The 12,074-nt window shown below is 42.5% G+C and overlaps 1 protein-coding gene and 1 pseudogene across 3 annotated transcripts in view; one reads left to right on the top strand and one right to left on the bottom strand.

Moving 5' to 3' along the window:
* The window catches only part of Itga9 (integrin subunit alpha 9), a 332,745-nt gene that overhangs the window by 25,237 nt on the left and 295,434 nt on the right, over positions 1-12,074 (bottom strand). The gene's annotated exons all lie outside the window — the stretch shown is intronic.
* Positions 705-819, top strand: LOC141418697 (small nucleolar RNA SNORA28; annotated as a pseudogene).

Raw genomic sequence — 12,074 nt, 5'->3', positions numbered from 1 at the left:
ACTAGAGTATCAACTATGTATGATGCCACATAAAACCAGGACTCTGCTACCAAAAAAAAAAAAAAAGGTGGCAGTGAGCCCACAGGAACTTTTCTGCCTAGTAAGCTTTCTTGGTGAGTTGTCTGATTTTGCTTCTGACAGCAGTGGTAACAGTGCTGTACACAGGGATGTGAAAAACAAAATGTATCACACAATGGCATGTAGCCTTTCAGGTTAACATCTTTAAGAACACACACTCTTTGACATCTAAAGTGAGGAACTGTTGAAAAAACCCAAGTCTTTATATATCATCACATCAGACTGGTTGTTGCTAAAGACTGGAGAGGATGTCGTATCAGAGCAGAAAACTAATAATTAGAAATTCATAATTTAGTATTGTGTTTATAATCCCACTGTTAGCCAGAATCACCTGTTTAAAATTTCCTATCTTCAGTGACTTTGAGTAAACTGTAGCACATTTGAATTTATTCAAGAATGTTCCAACTTCTCATTTGTGGTAGGGACCAAGGTTAAAAGGTTTTACATAAAGAAACTTCTAACTTAAGAATGTTAATCCTTGAAAAATGAACTATAAAACAAGACCACCAAAATTTACCAAATTAATCTCAATTTTATCTTTGGTCTGAACAAACTGCAGGATTTAATATATGTTTCTGAAAGGTCTATTTCTGCAAATTAACTATTAGAAAAGAGAATGCTTTGCAAGTTAACACTCTGGGGCCAGTGATTGAAACTGTTTGACACAATTTGAACTTGAAGTCTAACTTATTCTGGTATTCTCTCCTTTCTGAGACAAGCCATTGTATAGATTTAAACATATATATGAGAATGCTGCTCTTACAAGTGTCTCATAGTTTGGAACTTGTCCTTTCCCTTAAAAGTTCTCATGATTTGGAACTTTCGCAATTACTTTATTTGAACCACAAAATTTGGGGAAACCATGCCAGCCTGAAATGGTCTCAATGGACATGGGTTTTGAATGATTCAAAAGAAGTTACGAGGGACTCATCGGAAGGAGGCAATGAAGCACAATGAAGATTTGGTGGCTATTTCTTGGGTACAATTGTTGAAAGTTACATAAACGTAGGTGTAGGTACATGTAGATAATAGTGCTGGGGATCAAACCAGGACCTTGCACTCAAGAGGAAAGTGCTCTATCACTAGTTATTGCCCCAGCCCAAAGTAATGGTAAGTATTTTAAAGCTCATTTTAGAAAGCAGCACACACACTATTCATGTGGAGAGGATCATGAATTTTCACTTACAAGACAAATGAGAAAAACACCTGATGCAATGTGTGCAAATGAATATTTATGTGTTGCAATAAAATCTCAGCATTAAACATGGGTTCAAAAAGTTCTTCCTTTCTAGCTGGGCAAGGTGGCTCAAGCCTATAATCCTAGCTACTCAGGAGGCTAATATTGAGAGAATTGTTGTTCAAGGTTGGCCAGGGCAAATAGTTCTCAAGAACCTATCTCCAAAATAACCAGAGAAAAATGGACTGGAGTGCGGCCCAAGTGGTAAAGCACCTGCTTTGCAAGAGCAAAGCCTTGCACTCAAACCCTAGTCCTGCCAAAAAAAAAAAAAAATTCTACTTTTCTTCCAGGTATGGTGGCTCATGTCTATAATCCAGCCCAGCTACTTGGGAGACAGAGATTAGGAGGACGGGTTTGAAGCCAGCCTGGGCAAAAAGTTAGTGAGAAATCATCAGAAAAAAACAAGTGATATATAGTGGCGTGCGCTTGTGACCCAAGCTACACGGGATGTGTAGGTAGGAGGAATGTACCAGGGGCTGGCCTAGGAAAAACATGCAAGACCCTATCTGAAAAAAATAAACTAAACTAAAAGTGGCAGAATGCTAGCCTAGCAAGAGCAAGGCCCTGAACTCAAACCTCAGTACTGCCAAAAAAAATTCTGAATGTCCAATAATGGGACAAATTGATGATGATATGTTCTGGAAAATTGTTGACCAAAGAAGTGTCTAGTAATGATATGTACTAATCTCAAAAGGCATATGGTTGAATAAAATATTTGTGAACTGTTAGAGAATGGAGAGTATTATAAATACATCGGTTGAGTATGATTGTAAGGATGCAGCTACATAATCAATATAAGTATTAGATCCATTCATTTTTCTAATATTTTTAAATTGAAATTGAATTTACATTCTTTACAATGCACAGATTTTTTTTTTTTGGTACTGGGGTTCTATCTCAGGGCTTGCTAGGCAGGCACTCTACTACTTGAGCCACACCCCTAGCCCCAATGCACAGATCTTGTTTTTGGTGGGGAGTGGGTGGGTGGAATTGGGGTTTGAACTCAAGGTTTCATGCTTGCAAAGCAGGCACTCTACCACTGAGTCACATCTCCAGTCCATTTTGCTCTGCTTATTTTGGAGATAAGGTCATGCAAACTATTTGCCCAGGCTGGCCTCAAACTGCAATCCTTCCAATCTCAGCCCCTCAAGTAGCTAGGATTATAGCTGTAGGCCACTGGTGCCCAGCTCCAATGTACAGATCTTAAGAGTATAGTTTGATGTTTTGTCAAATGAAACCACCATCCCAATACAAGAACAGAGCCTATCCACCATGCTAAAAAGACTCCTCTGGCTAATTTCTAGTCTATTCCATCCCAAATGTAACTACATTTCTGATTCTGATTAAGGCAGCTCAGGAAATATAGTTGGGAGCTGCCCTATACCTAGATATACATGGTGTGTGGCAGATAGAAAGCATTTATGTCACAGGGCATTTGAAAATTTGGAAGTGCATGCTCATGCTTTCAACTCCCACCACCTTTCACTCTGAAGGAAAGGAGGCTCCCCTTCCTTGCTTGTCTCAGTGGACAGATGCTGACAGAGCCCTGGAAGCTGGTCTTCTGCATGCGTATCCTTGTGAAGAACCTAGGCCTGGTTACCCTGCACATCTGGTCTAGCTCTAGAGAAGCAGAACCTCTAGCCTTGCAGGATATACTCTCCCTTGGTGAAGTCAGAGGTGAGGGCAGAGGTCCTCCTTTCTTGGTACACTGGTGCTTCAGGTATCCAGGCAGGGAGAGGTAGATCTCCAACCACCCAGTGTCACTAGGGGGCTGTCATTCAGCCACAGATGCCAGCAGAGGGGCAAGGGGGTAAGAAGCAAGCAAGCCTCAGTGTCAAGCCAGAAAGGCAGTCATGGCTCAGAACTCTTTTCCTCTTTCATTGGTAGTTTCTGGCGGTGGTCTGGGAACAGGGAAGTGACGAGGCAATGTGATGCCACACAACATTTAATCTGTCCCCAGCAGGAGCTGGAGAAGGGAGGGGAGACTGAGTGTGTGGAGAATACAAATTTTGGCCATTTGTGCTCCTGGCTGTGGTTACGTGAGAATCATTTGAATCAGAGATACTGCTTTTCTGGGATGTTCAGGGAGGTTCTATTTCAAAGGGAGACTGAAGGCTGCAGGGGTCTTCACAGGTCTGGATCAATACCAAATAAAATTCAGCAATGTAGTCCCTGGCCAGGGTCAGCAAAGGGAGACCTCCTCGGTGTGCTGGCTTGATATGTTATGGTCACAGTAACACCAGACACTTGTACAGCCCTTCCATGGGCCAGCTCTCAGTGCTTTTCACACACGACCATTCAGTACTCATAATTGTGCCATAGGCAGGTGCCATTGCTATCCCCATTTTATAGATGGGGAAACTGGGAGACAAGGGCAAGCCAGATGATCATCAGAGGTCCCCTAGCTAGCAGGTCAACAGAGTGGGGCAGGTATACACACCATCCAGCTCCAGAGGTCTGCCTTGTAACCACTTCCTGCACTGCTTCCTAGGTATGGAGCCTAAGGATGGGCTGTGGCAGTCAGGGGATGTCAAGGAGGAGGGACACCACCCCTTCTTGTTTTTACCCATGCCATGGGAAGGAGCCCCTAACCGAGAAGCCTGGAAATCTCAGTCTTTTGTCCCAACCTATTTTTGCCACTGTGAAGAGAAAAAAAAGGGTCTTGACCACATCATGGGAGGGAAAGTGCCTGCAGGTGGGGAAGGCCAGGACACTGTGTGCTTTCTCATGGGCTGAAAAGGGAACAGAGTACCCTGGAATGTTTCTGGAAGGCAGCTCCAAGATCACGTGGCCCTGTGGGCTTGGCTGACAGATAAGGAACCAGAGGCCCAGAGTTCAGTGACTGTTCAAGGTCACTTGGTTGGCGGTGGGCAGCCAAGGTGTAAAAGCACCTAGTGAAGAAATTCTGGAGCTCAGACATTCTTGAGCAGCCAGTGGTCCCCGGCTGCAGCCCAACTCTGCCTCCATGTAGGCATGCTAACTGGGGTGTCTAGGTCGTCATTTTCCTCATTCATAAAACTAGGATGATCACAAAAGGACTAATTCCGCACCTTAAGGACTATCTGAGCCTCTTCCTTGGAGCATGAGGTTACCTAATCTCACACTGTAGAAAACCAATGGCTAATTCCTCTACCACCTTCCATCAGTGGCTTTGGCAATTCTCTTTGCCCAAAATCCAGAGAAAGTAACACTTTATTCATGTGTAGCAAAAATCCAAGCAGTACCCTCTAGGGTCCCACAGCTTCGCTTTCCTGGCTGGCTGAGAACTTTGTGGTTGCTGCCCCCTGCTCAGCTTGGCCCACTCACTTCTCATTTCCCAGACTGTCTGAGTCCAAGTGCTTCCCATGACAGGGATGCTGACCTTGCAGGATCCCTGGATGTGGGAAGAGGTCTACAGCTATTGGAAATTGAACAGAAGAACTTACCAAGTACACTCACAAGCACAAGAGGATGTGGGACACACTGTCAAGGCTGAATTATGTCAATGGAGTTACTGAGGGTTTTCTGTTGGCATCTATCCTCCCTCTACCCTTACCCCAGAGAAAATATTGTGCAAGTTGAAACCAAGTGATGGTGGTGATTTGGGGAATTACTGGAGGCCTGGTTATGGGAGTCCAAGGGGAATTTGGACACCACTGATGGCAGAGTCCGGGTCAGCCTGGGTAAGGGGAATGTTTGTGGCCAGATGCTGCCTAGATTCCAGGCCTGTCAAAGAGTGAAATGCCCTGCTTACTCTATGTGCTCTCATAAGACTGCCCCATGAAATCCTGGGATTGAAGCATGAATTGGGGCTTAAGCCATGCGTGCGATGCTGACCAAGAGAGTGGCCTTTTCCTTTGCTTGTTACTGTCATCAGCTCCCAAGTGGAAAGGAAGTCTAGAGTTTCTACAGAAGGGTCTCCAGGCTTGGTGGTTAAACAAAGGGATTGGAAGAATCAGAGCATTTCCATTCGGTAGGCTCAGGAGCAGGGCCTCCATCAGGAACCTCTATGAGTTGTTTGCTGACCCCTAGTTCCCAGAACAGAGAAGCCCTAACACAGCCCTTGCCCCTTAGCCTAAAGATTGGAGGGGGAGAGAAGTCCTCTATGATTTTTCTAAGTTTCAAACCCCAAACACATTACCCTGGGAACTAATTTAGCTGAATTCAGATGTAAAGATGTAAAATCCTTACAACATACTCAAACAGTGAGTACTGTAATCAGTAGAGTGACCATGTGACTTACTGTCTAAACTGGGACTTACAGAGCTTTTTAACTTATATATAAAAATGGTATATATTTATGGAGTACAATGTGGTTTCTCAGTACATGTATACATACAATGTGTAAGGATCAGATCAAGTGATTGGCATATCCATTGCTTCAGACATTTATTATTTCTTTGTGTTGGGAACATTCACAATCCCTTCTACTGGCTGTTTCAGAATATTCAATTAACTATTGTCAACATGGTTATCCTACTGTGCCACAGAAATTCTTCTTCCTATACAACTGAACACCTGTACCTATTAACCATCTTTGCTCCACGCTCTCTTCCCCCACCTTTCCAGGCTCTGGTGACCACTGTTCTACCCTCCACTTCTGCGAGATCAACTTTTTTTCAGCTTTCACATGCATGACAACATGCAGTACTTGTCTTTATATGCCTGTCCTATTTCACTTAATCTAATGTCTTCTATTTCCATTCACATTGCCACAAATGACAGGATTTCATTCTTTTTTTTTAATGGCCAAACAATATTTCAATGTTAAACTGGGACAATTTTGTAAATGAAGTTTGGGAGTCAATTAGATAGAACAGCAAAGCAGAGACATTTATCAGGGAAACTGTTGACATCTGGTCTCATTTTTCACCCCCATTTTACAGATGAGAAAACTGAGGTCCAGAAAAGTTAAGTAATCTGCCAGGTACCTATGAGCTCTGAATGTGTAAGAAACACCTCTCAAAAGTCCCATTCAGGGTAAGCCCTATCCCACTCCATCTTCCTTGAAGCCAGGTTGCACAGCTACTGTTCTACACACTGAAAGCTAAACACACTTGACCACAATAGCTCTGTTCATCCATTCCCACTGTTATAGAAGTCTCTTTCTAATTGTAAAACAAAGGGGAGTAGCTTTTATAAAAGTGAGTCCTCTCTTCCTATCTTGCTCTGCCTTACCCTCCAACCTTGCTATGATGCAGCAATAAGTCCTCACTGATGTTGGCACCATGCTCTTGGACTTTCCAGCCTCCAGAACCATGAATTTCATTCTTTGTGACTGAATACTAGAGTACAGCAATAGATAATGGACTAAGACAAGGGCATTGTATGAAAATATTAGAAGTAGTGGCTACTGAGAAGATTGTGGGAGCCAGTGAAGACCAGAGCAACACAAGAGAATGTGTGATTTGAGTCATGGATTGACATGTCTCAAAATTAAGGAACCAACTTTACCTCAGGCATGTGGTATTACCAGTATATTTTTAACAGGCACTTTTTATTGTTGTAGTTGTTTGGTGGTGCTGGGGTTTGATCTTCTAGTTCATTTTGCTCTGATTATTTTGGAGATGGGGGTCTCACAAACTATTTGCCAAGACTGGCCTCGAACCACAATCCTCCTGATCTCAGCCTCCCAAGTAGCTAGAATTATAGGCATGAGCCACTGGTGTCCAGCTTTTTTTTTTTTTTTTTGTGGTACTGGGGCTTGAACTCAGAACCTTCACCTTGAGCCACTATACTAGCTCTTTTTGTGTAAAGGGTTTTTTGAGATAGGATCTTGTGAACTATTTGCCTGGGCTGGCTTCGAACCATGATCCTCCTGATTGCTTGGTGCCCAGCTTTTTACAGGCATTTTAAGACATGGAAGCATAGATGTCTCCTTTCTATCAATATCAGCCCCACCTCCTGACCATACACCAGCTGGCTGGAGATTCAGGGAGGGAGAGGGTCATCAAAATGTCTCTGGATTGATGCCCCTTGGACACAGTGCGTAGTCAATAAAAGGAAAGGGAAGACTGAATTAGCCAAGCAACAAATGCAAATGAGCCATGCTCAGAGTTGTCATTAGTGTGGTTCTTGGATAAAGCCTGATCTAAAGGCTGCTGTTGAGCAGACTTGGATTAAAGGGCAAGGGTTCATTTTGAGTAACATGTGTTTCATGTTAATTCACATTTCTCTGTTAACCATTGACTTTCTGTTCTCTGTTACATCTCTGGGCCACTTTTCTGTATCATATTACATAATCACAGATGAGGGCAACTGCGTAAACATGACCGCCCCTCAACTTGCTGCCTGCTTCTCTGAATTCCCACGCCCTGTGAGGCTGGAAACCCAGAGCGTGTTCTAAATGCCTGCTCTGTGAATTCAATTACTCCTGCCCACTCTGGGAAGTGAGGTATCAGAAGGCAGTGCATTCCCAGTCTGCACAGGAGGCTAACATTTTCCACAATGGCTGCAGTGACATTAATTTTAGGACTCCAAGGTTTGAAATAAAAATAGTAGCCACAAAATCCTGAGAAATGATACCTATTTGTTAATTAGGCCTGAAAGATGTTTAATACTAGAAAGATGGTTGCATATTTTCCATTCAACAAAATGTGAACTATATTCACAGTTGCTTTATAGTCTTGCTAGTCTTTCATATTATATCCTCAGTTGAATCACATTGCTTAGATTAACTATTGAGTATTTCCTGGTTTTGACTGAGGAGCAGTAAGAGATGATATTATTTTAATGATAAACTTCAAGACAAATATTCTCATATGCTCCTTTCATTTCAAGCCTTTATAATAATACAGACCTAGAGAGGGGTGGATACTCACAGGCTCTGTTTATTTACTCTGATTTTTGAATTGCAATGACACTGTTTAATATAAAGCCAGAGAGAATAATGACAGTCTCAGCAGGTCCTCATCATGAATATACCTAACTCTACGTTGCTCATGCATTCAAAGGTTGAGAATACAACTACTGTGTGTGTTAAAGGAAATGTGGAATTCTTAAACGCATTCTTTGGCAAATGCTTCTGAAGAGTGATGGGCTATTTTGTTTTGTGAAAGAGGGCAGCTTGTTTATTAGTATGGCAAGTTTGATTTTCTGAAATTTGTTCATATATAGCTACAGGTTCCGATGTTTTTGTACAAATAGACAAAAAGCCAAAGAGGGAAAATACTCCGTCACAATACCAGAAGTAAGTTAATTTGAGGCTTGAACTCTGGACAATCTTTCTACCCTCATGCTCCTATCAAGAGCCAGACCAATAAAGAGTTCAAATAAAGAAGTGAAAAAGAAAGACAAAAGCATGTAACAGCTGCCCACAGGTATCAGCCACTGTAAGTCAGCAGAGTTAGGGATGGGTCAGAAGAAACAAGAAGAATGACCTAGTGCCATTTACTACCAGAAAGGAAAAGGCAGTCCATTAAACATGCCTGAAAAGATCATATAACTATGATTCTAGGTGTCCTTTCTCTTCCTAATGCAAAGTGACTTCTAAATAAAACATTTCTTTTCCAACTCCTTCTCTACCCGTAAGTGCCATCACTGCTGTGGAGGCTGTATTGGTCTGGAAGATCAGAGCCCAAAAGTGAAACAGAAAATATAAAGGGGCAAAAATCTCAAAATCAGGGCTCCAGACGAGGGGGAGAGCACAGCTATCATACAACTCTGACCTCTCTAGGAGTCACTATTGTCTCAGAAGCAATTTCACCTCTTATGATAAAAGTGGATGGATTTATTTTCACCATCTTTAGGGTTTAGCTAAAACAGTGTCTTATCCTTCCCTGGCCATGATAGCCCCACATGCAGGAGTCAGGAGTGCAGGACTCACCAGGCTCCCCATAAAGGGGAGTTCATTCAGATTTAATCAGGAAAAGCTAGGTCTCACATGAGGCCCACTTCACAAGCATGGGGACAGCCTTTGCTGGAATTAAAATGATACAGATGGGAAGCAGTTTCAGAGATGCAGTGACACCAAAGAATTTCCAGATGTTAGATTCTCTTTAGTGAAAAAGTGAGACATAAATATGTTATCTGAGCATTTGACATGCATGCCAAAAATGTCTTCCCTCCATAGATAATGAAACAGTTTGGAAGCAGAATGGTCTAGTGATTTGGATAATAAATGAGTCAGTAACCCCCTTATGGGGCACAGCACAGAGCTTGGAATTGTAGCAGTTGGTTTAAATTCTGGTTCTAGTGCTTGGGCTCCTTATGCACAGATCCATCCTATGTTAAAGGATGCACTGGATGTCTCTGCACTTACCAAATGTACTTCCTGGTTACTACCCTTTAATCAAAAGGTCAACAATAATTATTTTCTGGTTGCTGTGTTGACACATTACCACCTCTATAACCTCTTAATGCTATTTTTCTGAGTGTATACACAGAAGAACAGTGAAAAGTGAAACCAAGAGGTGATTCATAAGGCTAAGATTTCAAGGACTTCATGGGGGGTCCTTAAATGTGCATCAGGTCATAAGTTTAAAGAAGTTAGGTGAGGGTGGCTCCTTGGCAGCTGGAGAGAGAACCGTTTTTCAGTGTCTGATGCTAAAGTAATTCCTTTTTGTCAGAACAAACTTGGAGAAACATGTCAGAAAGTAGTTTTCCAGTTTCTATGCTTCTGAAGCACACAATTAGCCCTTAGCAGGTTAAATGAGAACCATGTGTTTCTCAGCAATGGCTGACGAGCTCTGTTTAACCTCAGTGAAATTTCCTGTTATCGAACTCATAACAATCCATCACCCTGCACTGTCAGGACTCAGTGTCACACTGCTCTTAAGGAATGAAGGAAAGGCAACTGCATAGCCACCAACTTTTAAGGCCAATTCATGTCAAAGGCCAGAGAACGCCAGGCACCTGGGAATTAGCATTCCAACTGACTGCCTCACTGGCAATGAAGTGTTAAAACTTCCAGAAGTCACAGCAGCTGTGAGCACAAGACACTCAGGTTCCTCCAAAGACCGGGTGCTCAGTCAGCAGAGAGACAACACTGCCACTTTAGTTTATCCTCTAACCACTCGAGGTGTAGAGCAGCATCTGACCTGCACTGTGCACCCACAGTTCGGGCTGGAGTCTGTCCCTGCCTTCCAGAGGGTGTGTGTATATCACAGTCTGTGCATAGAAACACACTCTCCCTCTGGCCAAACTCACATTGACCAAGAGCCCAGGAACGTTAACTATCACTCCAGAATTCAATAAACCATCTCCTCTCTTTACAGTGTTTGGCTTATGTTGAGAAAAGAAAGTTAAAACAAACCTAATCCTGACCCATTTCAGGAACTTGACTATTTAGCTCACATTCACACATGTGCAAAAATGGTTTGGGGCCATTACTGAGATCAGCAGATATGTATGTGTGTGTGAGGGGAGACAGGGAATATATATTTACAATTTCTCTGAGTTTGTGGAGTGTAAGTTGTTCTTAGAAGCTTTATGATACAGCCTCATTTCACAGTTTCACCTTCCTACTTATTCTCACATTAAAATTAAGGCGACCTTTGCTATGGATTAAAGAAATTTGTCAAAGAGCTCTACTTGGGGATTTCAATTTGGTGCAAATTTCTCAGGTTTTTAGAACTTTTGAGGTGCTCTGTTATATATAGTGCAGAGGGGTGTCTCAGGGTTACCCAGAGCAATGATCAAAACTGGGAGTGTAGGTATACAGTGTCTAAGTACGTATCTCTGAATACTAAGGCAGATAGAAATATGTATGATGGTGATCTAGCAGAGTGAGAGTAGCCATTTATCTGAGCACATACATTTGATCTAGGCACAGAAAACAGGGGCCATGCCCTTTTCTTTCAGAGTGATCCTAATCTCACGGGAGAAGACAGACAATAAAAAATGGTAATATTAGCAAGTAACAAATGGTATGAAGAAACTAACACACAGGGAAATGGAACTGATAATAATGGGGTTTGCAACTTTAGGGAAGGGGCCAGAACAAACTCACTGGGAAGAAGGTGAACTCTGGGGTCAGAGCTACCTTTTGAGGAGCCAGCTATATTGGGTCCTCCTAGGGAAGAGTTCTCAGCAAAGGCAGGACCATCTGGGAGGTGATGGAAGAGAGGGCATGTGAACTGGATCTGGAGGAAGAAGTGGGTTTTTCATAACCAGGGAGAAAGGAAAAACCATTAGCAAGGTCAGGAGCCTAGGGAAGTGCATTGGTGGCTCTGCTCAGTAGCCTTCATGGTTCAAAGTGGCTGGAAGACAAGGCGGGTTGAGGTTAGGGGCAGGCAACAGTGTAGAAAATGACCTGGAAAGGTAGGTAGGAGGTCATGCAGGGTTTTAGACCTTATGGTTTGGGTCATTATGCTCTCCTTGATCTTTCTACAGAGATGTTCAGGTGTGTCTTAGAGTTACACAAAGACATACATGATCAGGACTGGGAGTCCATAGACAAGTTATTAGGACTAAAGTTCTCAAGTTATAAAACAGGTCCTCACTACATAAGCAATAATGGCTTGGGATGGAGAGACAAGAGGCACTGTATTTTGGGCTCAGTTTTGAATTTTTGTTTATTTGGAGAATGTGCAGAAAGCAAAGACAATGGTCTAGGATGGGAAATGAGAATTAAAGGAATTACGATCTTTTTTTGGAAGAGAAGGGGAAAGAATGATTAGGTAATAGCTCAACTTTTCTACAAGAGGGAAGCAGGCAACTGTTTTCCATTTTAGCTAAGAAAAGGTCAGGAGGAAAATTAGAGCATGAAGAATTGAGGATAGTCATAACAACGGGATTTGAGGTATGCTAGAATGGCTTAACAAAGAGAACTTGCTGAAAA

The sequence above is a fragment of the Castor canadensis genome, chromosome 17 (genome assembly GCF_047511655.1).
Source record: "Castor canadensis chromosome 17, mCasCan1.hap1v2, whole genome shotgun sequence".
Taxonomy (NCBI): domain Eukaryota; kingdom Metazoa; phylum Chordata; class Mammalia; order Rodentia; family Castoridae; genus Castor; species Castor canadensis.
Note: the sequence above shows the minus strand (reverse complement) of the source record. Positions and strands in the feature narration are given on the sequence as shown.